The sequence below is a fragment of the Pleurodeles waltl genome, chromosome 3_2, assembly GCF_031143425.1.
Source record: "Pleurodeles waltl isolate 20211129_DDA chromosome 3_2, aPleWal1.hap1.20221129, whole genome shotgun sequence".
NCBI classification, from domain to species: Eukaryota; Metazoa; Chordata; class Amphibia; order Caudata; family Salamandridae; genus Pleurodeles; species Pleurodeles waltl.
In genome coordinates, this window is record NC_090441.1 from 8,768,591 (window position 1) to 8,784,160 (window position 15,570).

Consider the following 15,570-nt stretch of genomic DNA (forward strand, 5'->3'; position numbering starts at 1 on the left):
AGTTGCACTGAACACACTCTACGAAAACACACTGAATACAGAACGTACCAAATACTTTATTGCCAGCATGCTAAGTTCTAGCACATGTTTCTTCTTCCAGTGCCGGTAGGTCATTGGGTCTTGATCCTGGTACACCTCTTTTTAGTCAACCAGATATTTCTGGACATTTTTCCAGTTGTCATTGATGCTCCTACTTACTATTCCTGTGTTGCCTGCTTCTATGCACTTTACTTTGTCATGCCATGTGAAACCAAGCCATTGCTAAGGTCACCAGTGAGCTAGAAGCTATTGGTTTAGTAGTCCACAATGATGTTGGTTCCTGCTATAGAAACTGAGAGCCACCAGCACCACCCTCTCGAAGGCTGAAGGCGACAATTCAGTTCTGCCCTGGCCTCCAATTTTCAGTAATGTTTCTTCTAGATCACACATGCTCCTGACAATCCAAGTCTTGGAGATTGGGGGTGTTTGCACAAAATATCGGAAAAAAATATGGTGATACAAAATTATTATGCCAAGAATATCAGGACATCAAAAAGTTCATGGACAGGAATGTCAAAGGTAAAAAATTGTTTTAGGGGCTTATTTACAAGCCCCTTGTGCCGCCATAGCTTCAGTTTTTAGTGACGCTGCAGCAGTGCAAGCATTCCTCTACACTGCGTCACATTTACAAGTTGGTGCAATGGGAACATTGCTCCAGTTTGTAAAGCCCTGCACCACATTATACCTGCGCCAGTTATAATGTATGTGGGGTGGGCGTTCCTCCATTAAAAGCCTCGCAGAACTGGCACAGTGAAATTTACTACATTTCATTGCGCCATTCTGCGCCTTCACAGCTTCACTTTTTTAATGCCTACTCAGAGAAGGCGTTAAAATGATGCTGGGCTTTTTAACATGGGACCCTCCTCTCATTGCTGGAGTAGCATCAGATTATCAACGCTACTCCAGCACTGCGCTACTTTTGCACCAACAAATGAGCTGGAATTTCTGGTGCCTTTGTGGAATCGTACGCCATGAAGCACTGTATCATAAATACAGCACTACTATGGTGTTGTTAAGAGGTTTAGGGCTGGCACAAGAAACTGGCAAATCAATGCTGATGCACCAGTTTCTTGTAAATGAGGCCCTTAGTATTGTTTTTAAGATCATTGTAAAAAATATTGATGCAGAAAATATCTTTGTATGTAATATCTTTTGTAAGTGTTAATTAGCATGTAATGTATTGTGGTGTGTTTGATTGTATATATTTATTATTTTTTTATTTGTGTTTTTAGTAAGATAATTTTTTACTTATGAAATTGCTGAGATTTGTATTTCTAGTTGTATTCGTATCTGCAATGAGTCAATCAGTCAAAGTTCTTTGTTCAATCAAAATATATGATCATAAAAGTTACAATAAACTATATTCTTACATTGCATCAAAAGGTTTTAAGCATATTCAATCCTGTTAAAAAATAACAAATACAGAACCTAAAAACAACCTGTGGAAAGAGAAATCAAGGTAAAGAAGAAATTCATACTAGGTCAGCATCTGACCACAATCGTATAGCACGTTGAATAAAACATTCGACTGAAAAATAAACTGGGTGATGAAAGTGATTGCAGCCCTACATTGTCTAAAGTGTGCTCATTGTAAAATAGGCAAAATGAAATATTTCCTCAGTGCAGAATAAAATTTGCAGAATAACATAAAATGCAGCATGGTTTCTGCAGAAGAACAGTCACGTGGTAAGACAGGCAGAGTTTTAAAATAGGTGCCTTGCACAGGATAAGTCACCACAAAGTGTACCATGTTCAATCTCAGTCTAGCCAACAAAAATCTATGGTTCTTGTTTGAAACTCAGATAAGATACGGTTCAATGCTAGGAGTAGTACAAATGGGAACACAAGTTAAAACTGTAGGTTTCTCTGAAAAACTGTGCAGTCTTACAATAGTCATAACAGTTTCATTGATGGATTTAGAGAAACTAGGAAAGAAAGTGTCTGAATTCTCAACAGGTCCGATAAATCCAGGAGATGGCAAGTGGTATATGTGTATGATATCCAAGGGATTTTTAAAACTTGATCAAGTTTGAGATAAACATCTAAAACTGTCCAGTTAAAGAAAGTTTCTTTCTTAGTCCATATCCTTAGCCACAATAACAGTAGTTGTAGTTTGATTTGGTCATCAATATAGTCTAACCCCACTTCTAAGTGGCAGATATAGGCCAACAATCTTTTGACAAATCCTCTGTAGCCCTGGGTAATGCCCAATGCCTCGTAGACCAGCCCCATAAATAACATTAGGACAACATTTTGCCTTATAAATTGTCATAAGTTCCCTCATTGATCTACTGCCAAGCCTAGAGGCAAAGCTAAAAACAGACTCCATACTTCTCACATGGGCCACAGCTTTAGCTGTTATCAAAGGGCCCCCGCTGAGTTTATCGTCAAACAAAATCCCTAGGTACTAGTATGAGGGGACTGTCCTAATTTGTGTATTGTACACTGTGAAAGAACTAAGGGCCTCATTATGAGTTTGGCTATTGGACCGCCAGACTGCCATGTTGGCAATCCTGAAAAGACCACTATGTTGGCAGTCTTTCAGACCGCCCTATTGTGAGTTACACAGGCAGGACCGCTGACCACCAACAAAGAAAGGCAGATCGCCAGTGGCTTGGCAGTCTGTAAATAGGTGATCCGACCTCCAGTGCCAACAGTACCACAACCAACCACTGACCTTATTACAAGCACACAGTCACCGTGGCAGACCCCCATGATAGTCAGCCAATGGCGGTCCAAAACCCCTGCAGTCCGCGGTCAGCAAAGTAATACACAACACCACATTGGATGAATTTGAAAACAACACAACTGACACACATTGCCACACTGGACACACCTGCAAAGGACACTATAAAACACACACCTTCACAGACCACAATCCTTTGCATTTGCACAGCAAGACAACGAAGCCAGAGCACCTTATTTTGTAGAGTACATAGATTAGTCACCCCTTTTTGACACCATCCCATAGAACACCCTGAACTCACGCTTTTGTTAATTCACACCCTATTGCACTTCCCCTGTTTAGTAAGTCACTGTCACACTTTTTTTTGCTCCACCATGTCACGTTAAAAAAATCCTGTTTTTTCAGAAGATGACTTAAAGAGTCATGGAGGAAGAAATCATAAGAGTAGATCCACAATTCTTTGGAGCACAAGTCCAGCACACTCCTCTCAGTAGGAAAATAGAAATGTGGGACAGGATAATTGACAGAGTGAATGGTGTAGGCAACACCCTATGCACAAAGGAGGATCTCAGGGGCAAGGTCTGTTACCTGGTCTCCAGGCACTAGCTGCAGGCAAAGAAGACTGGCGGTGGCCCTTCCAGTGCCCCAATACATCTCTTTTCCTGGTAGGAGAAGGTCTTAGCCACCCTGCATCCTGAGGGCTTGACAGGAATACCTGGGGGAGTGGAGTCTGGTAAGTCACAACACTAAAAATGTCACCAAAATGCTACGTCATGCATGCTAACAGCTCAACTTTTGCCTCATTGACTGTTACTCCACTCACCAGCCCAGTGTTCACCTGTCCAAAGATGTCCTTTGGGCAACACACATTTGAAGTGTACTCACCTGGGGAGATGATATTTGTATAGTGTGTGTGGTGCAGCAACTGACATGACTCCAACTCCCTGCAGACACTCTTCCCATACCTCCAAACACCAGACCAGTGTTCGTTTGTCCAAATACCCCTGTTTGTTAGATATCAATTTAAGGGTACACTCCTGGGGAGATAACATTAGTCAAGTATGTGAAGTACAGGGATTGACATCACTACAACTCCCAGCAGGCACTATTCTTGTATTCACAAACACCAGCACAGTGGTCACATGCTACAATACATCTGTTAGCGAAATCTCAGTTGCAGTGTATTCACCTGGGGGGAGAACATTGCTCAACTGTGTGTAGTAGAGAAGAGTGACCTCATTGCAACTCATAGGAGGCACTGTTCCTCTAATTCCAACCACCAACACAGTGGTCACATGCCCCAATACATCTGTTTCTCAATCAACAACTGCAGTGTACTCAGTTGGGAGAGGTGGGGTAATATTGGTCTAGTGTTTGTAGTAGAGAGAGTGACATGACTGCAACTCATAGCAGGCCCTGTTTATATAACCCCAAACACCGGCCCAGTATTCCCTTTCCCAGAGATCCCTATGTGTCAACTTCCAAATTAAGTTTACTCACCTAGGGGGATAACATTGGTCTAGTGTGTGTAATAGAGAGAGTGGCATGACTGCAACTCACAGCAGGCACTGTTTATATAACCCCAAACACCTGCCCAGTGTTTTCTTGTACAAAAACCCCTGTGTGTCAACTCCCAAATGAAGTTAACTCACCTGGAGGGATAACACTGGTCAAGTGTGTAGGTGGATTAACCTGACTACAAAGCACATAAGGCACTGTTTCTCTGACTACAAACACAAGAACAGTGCTCATTTGTCGAAAGACCCCTGTGTGGCAACTCTTAATGCAGGTTTACTCAGTTGGGAGGATACCATTTGTACAGTGTTTGTAGTAGAGGTTGTGATGTGACTGCTAAGGCCAGGAGGCTCTGTCATTGTTACTTCACTCACCAGCCCAGTGCCCTCTTCTCCAAAGACTCCTGTTTGGCAACACACACATGAAGGGTACTCACCAGGGTGGATAATACTTGTATAGTGTTTGTAGTACCGGGACTGACATGACTGCAACTCCCAGGAGGCTCTGTCACTATCACTCCAGCCACCAGTCCAGTGTTCGCTTCTCCAACCTGGGGGGATGACATTTATCAAGTGTATGAAGTAGAGGGAGTGACATGACTGCTATGGCCAGGAGGCTTTGTTTCTCTAACTCCAAACACAAGCCCGGTGCTCACATGCCCAAATAGTCATGTCTGTTAACTCTCAATTGAAGTTTACTCACTGGGGAGGATACCATTTGTATAGTGGTTGAAAGTAGAGGTAGTGACAGGAATGCAAAGCCCAATTGACCCTGTTTCACTAACTCCAACCACAAAACCAGTGTTTACTTGCACAAATCCATCTATTTGTGAACTCTCAAATTAAGTTTACTTACCTGGGAGGATAACATTTTTTAAGTGTGTGTAGTATTGCGAGGGACATGACTGCAACTCCTAGGAGGCACTGTTTCTATAACTCCAATCACCAGACCAGTGTGCACTTATCCAAATAACCTTGTTTGATAGTTCTCAATTAAAGGTTACTCACCTGGGAGCAACCAAGACACAGATCATGCTCAACTCTGAGATGTGTCTGGCTACCTAGCTCCTTCTTGACCTGCTCACCCAAGATGAAACTATTGAGAACAGGAAGGACAGCTTACCAAGTGTGCAAAACAATGATCCCAAAGGTCTCAAGATGCATAATCAGAACGGTATAGGCAGCAGACACATTCACACTGCACTGACCACATGATGACTCCAATCACATATACAACAAATTCCTGGGCCTGCCTGCATCCCAATCAACTAGGCCTCAAAATGGCCAAAGCCATATCTTGCCTAGCCACTGTTTTGTCTGCACTGGTGGCAAGATGGCATTCTTAGGCCATCCCCCCAAGGCCTAATGATCTGCACATTTCAGCAGCTGCTTCAGTCAAAAAGATCTGTAATGCACCAGAAATGTCATGTCAATACAACCAAAACCATGGGTACTTCCCACAATAGGATTAACTGCAACTTAACTTTGTACAAGGTCTCTGATTAATGTAACACTAAACTGTTGGAGGTAGCTGCCACAGTACAACCAGTAACATTGTATCTTTTACATCAACAGGTCGAGCTGCCGCTTAGCACATAGAGGCCACAGAAGAGACTGGCATTACCCCCCTGGATGAAACCCTCAGTGAAGAAGACACTCCTGGACGTCTGGATGCGGAGAACGGTTCTGGCCAATCTGGGCAACCTGGTCAGACACCAACAGTGAGTTTCACTGTGGTCACATCAACACTTCCCAGCCCGTTTGCCTTAACATCACATGTAGCCATTTGCCCCACAATCTGTGTACCAAGCACAGTGTCTAGGATTTTGTGCTCCCCAATCCTGGATCCTGAGTTGCAGCGCAACACTTCTGACAATGAGCAACCCAGTGGGAGAGGGCACCCTGTGGCAAGGGCACAGGGCTGAGGGGGTAGGGTGTGTGGGAGAGATGCTGTGGGCCAGCAGAGTGTGGACACTGGGGTTGCTCCTGGCCAGGACACCATCTGTAATGCTGCGGACTACTGCGGCGTCCATTTTTCGGGATGTGGTAGGGCCGGCAGTCTGTGTTTCGGGATGCCGGAACTGCCGCAGCCTATTTTTTGGTGCTCGTTTGGCGTTTTGTGCTGTGGTGCAGCCCAGGAGGCACATTTTGTGCTCCAGGTCACGCCGTGGCCCCTAGCAGCCTCCCTGACTTTCCCTTCCCACTTACTTTACTTGGATCCTCTCTCTTTTTTCTTCTTTTCGTTCTGTCTTCACGTCTTATTTCTTCTTGGTCGTCCATATTGTCTTCTTCTGTGGTGGTTGTCTTCCCAGTATGCCTTGTTCCTTTTCCTTTTCTACTCGGCTTTCTTTCTCATTAATTTCTATGTGGCTTTTCCCAATCCAGGATGGTGTTGTACATTCTTCCTGTTTTGTCACTTCCTGTTTCATGGTATTAAAGCACTGCAGTTCCCTCCTTCCTTGCATTGCAAACACTTCCGTACTGGTGGTGATCCTCGCTCCTGTTTCCAGTTTCTTCTCGCTCCTGCATATTTCCCTGCTGATTTGATTTCTATTTTCTCTTTTTCATTGTTTTTTCCTCCATTTTTTCAGGAGTTCCTATACTAGAGTTTTTTTCCCATTTCTTGGATTTTTCCTCTGGGACTCCTTCTGGAGGGTACGGTCTGCCTTGGCGTTTTTCTAGTCAGCAACACTGTGGCTGCTAGAAGGGGTCACACTTATCTTGGCCAGTCTGGAACCAGCAAGAAACCAGGCATCCCACCAAGTACTGAAGTCTATAGCAGTAAGAGACGTGCAGACCGCAACACCATCAGCCACGTCTTGGGGGTCTTTCAGGAGTCCCAAGGCGTGATAGGCCAGGTCTTGACTGAACTTCGGGGAATCAAGCAGCTATAGAGGGACATGCACAGAGGCATCCAAGAACAGATGGAGGCCCACAATACAAACATGGCCTCCCTAAATGGGGATGATGGATATACACACAGTCCTGAGAGGAGCTTTTCAAAACCGACCTTCCCCTTTCTCAGGCTCATCAACACCAGGCACATCAACATCAGTGCCAGCCACTGGAAGGGAGGCCCTGCCAGAGGAAGAACCCGTCCCAGACACCCCTGCTTCTGTAGCACCTGACCTCTCCCATGCAAGCAGGGACATCAAGCAAAGAATTCAGGAGGTACGGATGGCTAGACACCCACCACTGCCAGAAAGTGACCTCTTCCTAAAGGACCTCCTTTGTGTGTCACATATTCACTCTGTTGACTGATCCTCCACCACCTACCAGTTCCAACAGGAGGAGTACTCTGGACTTTTCGACTCAAAAGTGGTGTGGCATATTCTCCAATGATTTCATTCACCATGACTGACACCTTCACTTTATATTTTTGTTCCTTTCTGTCCAAATGTTATTTTCTGTATCAGCACTGTAATAAATTCACTCATTACAAACTCATTGTCTGCTTGCTTAATTTCCACATTTTGCTATGCAGAGATGTAAGACCATGTGAACCATATGATGAAGACACAAGCTACTTGTGCAAGGAGGGATATGTTACAGGTACTCAGTGTCCTGCTCAGGATTACAAAATTACACACAAATACATTAGTACAATTATCTGGTCACACCCAACATTTTATTCCAGTGTACAGTACATAGGCTTCCTATATGTCTGGACTTCTTGAAACACTAATGTGTGACTCAAACCGAGTCAAAGTACATATTCCAAGATACCAACGCCCAGACCAAGGAAGGAAGGGATTTGTCAGCTATTGTCCCATAGAATAGGCAAGCACTGAGGTGGATGATGTCACCAGCTGGAGCCTTATCCCATGCCACACCAAAGTAATCCAACATTACATAATGCAAGATACAGACAGATGGCAGTACAACAGTCCCTCATCACAGTCACATCTTAATCCAGTGACCATGCATCTGGTGGTATGACAAAAACATATGTCAGAGTGTTGGCGCAGGCAGTGTGTCCTGCAATGATGAAGCACATCTACTGCTACATACAGGTCTTATAAGGATAGTGTTTATCCAATGTGAAGCAAAAATGACTTGGTCGCAATCTATTACTACATATTTCATGGCCACATGATGACACACATAATGCAATCAGCCCACCACAGCACACAAAACAAGTCCATTGTGCACTTCTGACCTTCCACCCAAACACTGTGCAAACTGTCTTGGTACAGGTGTCATACACACCAAATCTTTGACAAACATTACCTGGAACAATCCATGGCCACTTTGTATGTCAGAACAGCATCAAATACCTGCCAACGTCACAACTCTGAAATGTCCACATGAGGATGTCATGGTGAAGGAACCTGTACAAAGACAAAACAAGGAGCATAGGCTTGAAATAATGCCTATTACACAAATCACATAGCAGGCATCTGTAAATGAAATTTCATTGCAAGGAAACTAACACAAACAAAGCAACATTGTCAAGGTGGGGATATGTCAAAAGCTAACTCATCAAGCAGCCTTTGGCTGAATATTGCAGTGTATCAGCTCCCTAGTTGTTTATAAAACACTCAACTTTCTCACAATTACAGTTCATTGTACAGTCACAGTCATGACATCACATTACATAATTACACTCATGACAAGTAGCTGTTGATGAGATCTTCCTGCAATTCAGTTGTTTCCTTTTCACCACTGTCATCCTTACTTGGTATTTCAGGAGTCTCACCCGGTGGCACTGCAGGTTCCCCCCCCTCTTGGATGTTCGGGATATTTCTCTACACGGCGATATTGTGGAGCATGAAGCATGCCACAGTGATCTGACGCACTTTTCTAGGTGAGTAGGGAGGGCTCTATCAGTCATGTCCAGACACCTAAATCTGGCCGTCAGGAGCCCAGAAGCCTGCTCCACTACCCGCTGTGTTTTTCCATGGGCCTCATTGAAGCAAACTTCCCCTGGTGTAGTTGAATTTCTTAGCAGCGTCAACAACCAAGGGGGGTTTGGATATGCTGAGTCTCCTGTTTAGGAATGGGGCATGTGTGCAACAATGAGTCCCTCCTTTCAGAATTGTAGCACCTGACATTGTATACACATAAACAAGACAGATGTGTCTCACCAAGGAGCTAGGCCCTCTCTGGGTACAGTTGTAACATCTGCTGGGATATTGTGCTCTTCTGCATTATGAAGCAATCATAGGCTAAATCCGGATAACAGGCACAGACATCTGAAATGTAGAGATCCGCCAGACAACTTGCACTTTGATGGAATGGAAGTTATTTCTGTTACAATAAACTTGTTCATTGAACTGCAGTGGCACCAACCCAACATGTGTGCCATCAATGGGCCCCACCACATGTGGGAGGTGGGGAAAACCATAAAAGTTATCCTTCACATGGGCTAAATCCTCAGGTTTGAGAAGCCAGAAATAGCTGTCAAGATGTTTCAACATTGCTTAGAGGACATCTGTTAGAAATGGGGTCTCTAGTTGGCAGAGGTATTCACCTTTGTCCAAATAGGGACCACAATCCTAGTCAGGGTAAGTCACACACAATCCACATTATCCTGTGCCCACCCTCTGGTAGCTTGGCACTGAGCAGTCAGGCTTGACTTAGAAGGCAATGTGTAAAGTATTTGTGCAATAAATCATACAGTAACACAGTGACAACACCACAAAAATACACCACACAGGTTTAGAAAAATACAGGACATTTATCTGGTTTAATTAAGGTCAAACGATAAAGATTCAATAAACACAAGTTGAAATATCATTTTTGCAATGTTAAAAAAGGATCTTAAATCTTATAAATCAACAGGTGTCTCTTTTGTGCACAAAGTACCTGGCTTGCATCAAAACTAATATGCACGAAGACCGCAGAGGAGCAGATGCAAGGAAAAATGGAGTGTGCGTCGGTTTTTACAATGCAGCACAGATGATGCGTAATTTCTTTCCATGCTGCAAGGGACTGTGCATCGATTTCTGGCATGCAATCTTGGTTCCTCACTGCAACGTGGGGAACTTCTGACATCCAGGAATAATGCGTGGAAATCCTGGGTGTGCGGGACGAAGTCACAAGGGCATTGCATCGTGTTTTCTGTTGCACGACAGGTGCTGCGTCGATTCTTCACTCAGGAAGTCGTGGTGCGTTGTTCCGGCTCGGCTGTGCATCGATCCGGTAGGGCTGTGTGTCAAATTTCCAGTTGCAACGCAGGCACTTCTTCAATCTTCACTCAGGAAATTGGGCTGCGTCATTCCAGTTCAGCTGTGCGACGATTTTATTGTCGCAAGGCTGGCTGTGCATCATTTCCGGCAGGTAGTGCATCGATTTTTCGTCGCACAAGGAATTTTCTTAAAGAGATTAAGGCCCTTATTATGACTTTGGTGGTCAGCTGACCGCCACGCCGACGATGGCCACGCTAGGATGGCCGTGAAGACCGCCATATTATGACCACGGCGGTGATCCCTCCCATACACAGCCAATGCACCACCTGAACCACCGATGCGGTACAGCCACCAACCACGGCGGCCACCATCTTCAGCCCAGAGGAACACTATTTACCGCCCACCATATTACGACATGGCAGACCTCCAGGGTTTCAGGGACAAGACCACGGCCACAAAAGCCTGGTGGAAATGACCCATATAAAAGGAGACACTCACCTCCAGGGACATAGAGTCCGCGGCCGCCATGTAACCCGAGCTTGAAGTCCTGCCGATGCTGTACCATACGATGGGAGTCCAGGAGCGATGACGTCAATGAAGACGAAGACGGTGAGTACAGCAACCTAGCACACGTGGGTGGGAGAGGAGAGTGACACACCCACACGCACAACACACACCACACACATGGAGAACAATCCACTGAAAAGTACAACAATAACATAATCATAATCAGAAGAAGGGACAGGGAGAATTAAGGTCCAGTGCACAGTCTCCCTAGACATTAACCATACAAAAAGAAGGGGGTGCACTGTTCCTAACATATATGGAGGGAGAAACCAATTGGTTAGGAGCAAGAGCCCTCACACATCCGTTAGGATGTCATGCTTCATCATTGGGGTGCTCCTCGTCAGACCGGCGCTGCAATGTCTGACGGGCTCCCCATTAGGGGGCTCTTTGCCGGAGATCTTTTGAAGTAACTGGCGTGGTCAAGTATATAAAATTGATCCCTACTGGCAGACTAATGGCAGGAGAGAAAAATTAAAATTGGTTCAGTACCCCGCCAGGAATCACTATTTAATAATCAACAAAGGGTGCGGACCAAGATTAAAAGCAGAAACAAGAAAGTGATTAATTGAGAGATAATGCTCAAACACTTTAAAAAAAAGAGAGAGAGAAACGAAAACTGGACCTCTAGAAACTGGTCAACATGTTTCGCGTCTGGCGGTCATAACAGATCCAGTGACGCTTCTTCAGGACCATTAATGATTAGAAACTTCTCCTGTATCAATAAACAAGGGGGAAGTATCCCTATCAAAATCTGTTTAAATGCAATCAGTCAAACAAATAGTCGGGCTGATGTAAAGCAGTCACGTACATTGAAGCGTACTGTCCAAAAGGTCGCTAAACAATCAGGTAGCCCATCCCCAGCAGTAGAAAGGGCTCTTTGGGAGGTAAAAGCCTAGGATTGTCACTATTCTGGCAGTGGCAGTCCGCCTGTCGGCACCTACCCCGGCATCTCCTCCTGAATGTACAACAATAACATAAGCCAGAAGAAAAGAAAGCCAGGACAAATACCTGTGATTCAACCACTGAATTCCGGTGGAAATAGCGACCACAAATTAAACAGGAACTATATACAAAGGGCCATTGGCCAGTCCAATTGTCCATGGCAACTCACAGGGCATCGAAATAGGCCCAACTTGACTCCTGACACCCTAAGTGACTCCTTTGGGCAGGGACATCAATGTGGAAGGCAGGCACCTCGGGAGGTGGAGAGGGGTTCTTCTTGGAAGGGGGTCTTTGGACTTTTGAGGGGGGGTGGGCTCTTGCTCTTCTGTTTAGGGGGTATTGGAGTGGCTGCCCTGTGCTCCGTAGTGGGAGGATTATAGCGGGGAAAGGACATTTGCAACACCAGGAGGGCCATGAGAGGACTGGGAGCTGGAGGGACTGGGCTGGGGGAGCGGGACCTTATGTTTAGGGACAACGTGGGGTGGGACAGTAGTAGGGAAGAGGTCAAGGTGGAAAAGGAAAGGTTTTTTAGGTACAGTGGGGCGGAGTGTGGGAGGGGGTTTGGGAGTGGAGGTAGAGAGAGTGGTTGTAGGAGGTTTAGGTGTGCTGGACTGGGTTGTAGGTGCATGGAAAGTGTGCATATGTGAGGTGGATGGCTGTTGAGTGTCTGAGCGGGAGCGTTTCTGAGTTTTGGGAGGAGGGGGGCAGAGAGGGAGGGAGAGGACAAACAGGTCATGTGAATGTATGTGTCAGCAAGTAAGATGGGTGTGCTGCATGTGGATGTGATGGTGGTGGTGGTGACTGCACATGTGGTGAATGGGGTGCTAGTCTGTGTGTCTGCTGTTGTGGTGACTGTGTGCAAGGCTGAACAGGTGCCAAGATCTGGGACTGAGGATGCAGTGCTTGCAGGTGTGAATGCTGATGTGACTGTGAAGGAGGAGGTGGAGGGGGAGACAGTGACTGCTGTGTGTGCTTCAGTGTGTTGGCTGTGTGTATGCTTGTGGTGTGATCTGTGGTGCTCATGCTTGTCGAGTCCTGTCTGTTGTCTTGGGTGCATGCTCGTCTGATTGTGTGCTTGGGATGGGTGGAGGGAGAGGGCTCTGGGACTGGGTACACGTAGTTGGAGGGGGGACAGAAAAGCTAGGGACACCAGCTGCCATCAAAGAGAAGGCCAGAGCCCGAAACGATCTCTGCGCTCCAGGTAGGCATTGCATTTCTGCATCTGGGATGCCAGTCCCTGGATGGCGTTCACTATGGTTGACCACCCTACAGCGATGGATCTCAGGAGGTCGGTAGCCTCCTCAGTGAGGGCAGCAGGGCTGACTGGGGCAGGGGCTGAGGTGCCTGCGGTGAAGGAGACACCCACCCTCCTGGGTGAGCGGGCACAGGCAACTGGGTGGGGGGCTACTGGGAGGGCAATGCTGGAATGTGAGGTGGCGGAAGATGACGATGCTTGGGTGGTCCCAGAGGGGTCCGCCACCAACAGGGAGCTCCCATCGGAGGAGGATTCAGAGTCAGTTGTTGTAGCTCCTATCTCCCCTGTGGTGCTACCTTCGCCCTCAACCTACTGGTCCCCTCAGCGACAGTGGACACTGCCTCCTGGGTCCCTTGGGCTGCAACTCCCCCACTCGCCAGTGCCCCTGCGCCAGATGATGCTAATGCACACAAGGACAGGAGAAGAAAAGGAGGGAGGGTAGCAGAGAAAGAAAGGGAGCTCAGGGTAAATAACAGCAATTTCAGCACATAAGGCATGCACATCACAATGACTCACTGGTAATTACACTATGCAGTAACAACCACAATACCACACCATTGCCTGGGAACAACAGCTGAAATTAACTCTGAAGACACAACCATCTGCACACCTTCTGAGACTCACTAATCCATGTCTACCTGTTGACAAAGGCACAGCTACACTACTCCGACGAAGTGACTGCACAACGTCCAATTGCAAGGTCACACCACCTAGGCAGTGTACATCACAACATCACTCCAACACTGGTGAGTCAGAATGTAGGCCCTTACTGAAGCTGGAATAGCAGCAAATGACCAATACCAATTGTACATACCACTCATCATAGCTATGCAGAACTTAACAACATAACCTACAAAGGCATATTGAGGCATACACTGACTATTACCTTGCCATCCAAAGACCATGCCAGGCATTAGGAAAGACATGTACACAGTATGTACTCACCCCTTTGTGGCTGCTGTGCTGCCCTCAAGCGCCCATCCGACTCTAGGTTGGCCACCCCCAATATGCGCGCCATTAGTGGGGGTCAGGGTCTGATGGGCACCCCTCCCTTTTTGGGAGGACCTCCCCATCTGGGCCTCCGTGGTCTTCCCGGCCCAGCATCGCAGGTCCTCCCACCTCTTTCTGCAGTGGGAGCTCTGCTGTCTATGGAACCCCAGGGTCTGCATGTCCCTGGCGATGGCACACCATAACCTTTTCTTCTGATTGGTGCTGACCTGCATAGGAACCAGAGACAGAAGGACACCATTAACTACACACTACAGTCTGGTACAGCAATAGACTACATACTGCATTGATCCCACATTCATCTTACACATCACTTGCACCTCTGTGTACTTATTGCATACAGCAAACAACACTCCCTAACGGACACACTGTATGCACACATACATCTACATACAGCCATGTCGCATCCAACATACCTAAAAGGTGCTCACCTGTTGATTTGGAGGCCCATACAACTGTCCATACAAGGGTAGGACCCGATCCACAAGCTTCTCCAGTTCTTCATATGTGAATGCTGGGGCCTTATCCCTTGTAGCACGGGCCATTGTGGGTTCCAGACACGGGACACAGCAGCTCACGCAGTGGAGGTCTTGAGAGGGTGAAGTCAGGAGACATGTGACATGGGCATCTGAAAATGGTGGTCACGTCCGTGCCGGAAATCACCATCATTATTGACCCCTCCATTGACTGCAATGTTAACCAATGAGGAGTTGCACGGCAGTTTAGACTGCCCTCCTCCATGACGTCAAAAGCCGGTGGAGTGAGCTCACTTCCGCCTGTCCTTTGCATGCTGGTGCCATTTCCTGATGATTGTACTCATGGCAATCAATTAAATGTGTGTCATACGTACATATGGTACACACCAAGGCAATTCCAACATGTCTAGATTTTTGATTTGGTGGGAGACTGGCTCTTCAAGAGAGCTCATACCTGTGCACTGCTTGCAGAAGAGAAGTTGACAAAACATTTTAAATGAGATGGTACAAATCACGTCTCATGACTTCGACTACATCTGTGAGGCAGTATGGCAAATCAATGAGAATGTATGGTTTCAGAAATCCATTGCATGCAGAGTACACCAGAGCAGATTCCAATCATTGGTTGCCTGAAATGTATGAGACAGCTCTGTTTACTGTGATGTTGTGTATCTATCCTTCCTGCTATCATACACTTATGATGTTTGGTTTGTTTAGATACAAACCACTGCGGAGGAGGAGGAGGAATGCACCTGTGTACAGACCCCTAGTCGACTTGGCTACACTGGAGGAATGCCATATAATTCTCACCTATCATCTGGACAGGGCTACAATAATTGAACTGTGTGCACAATTGGAGCCAAATCTCATTCCTGCTCTTTGTAGTCCTACTGCTATACCTCTTACAGTACAGGTGCTGTTAGTGCTCCACCTACAGACCTGTGGACCATTT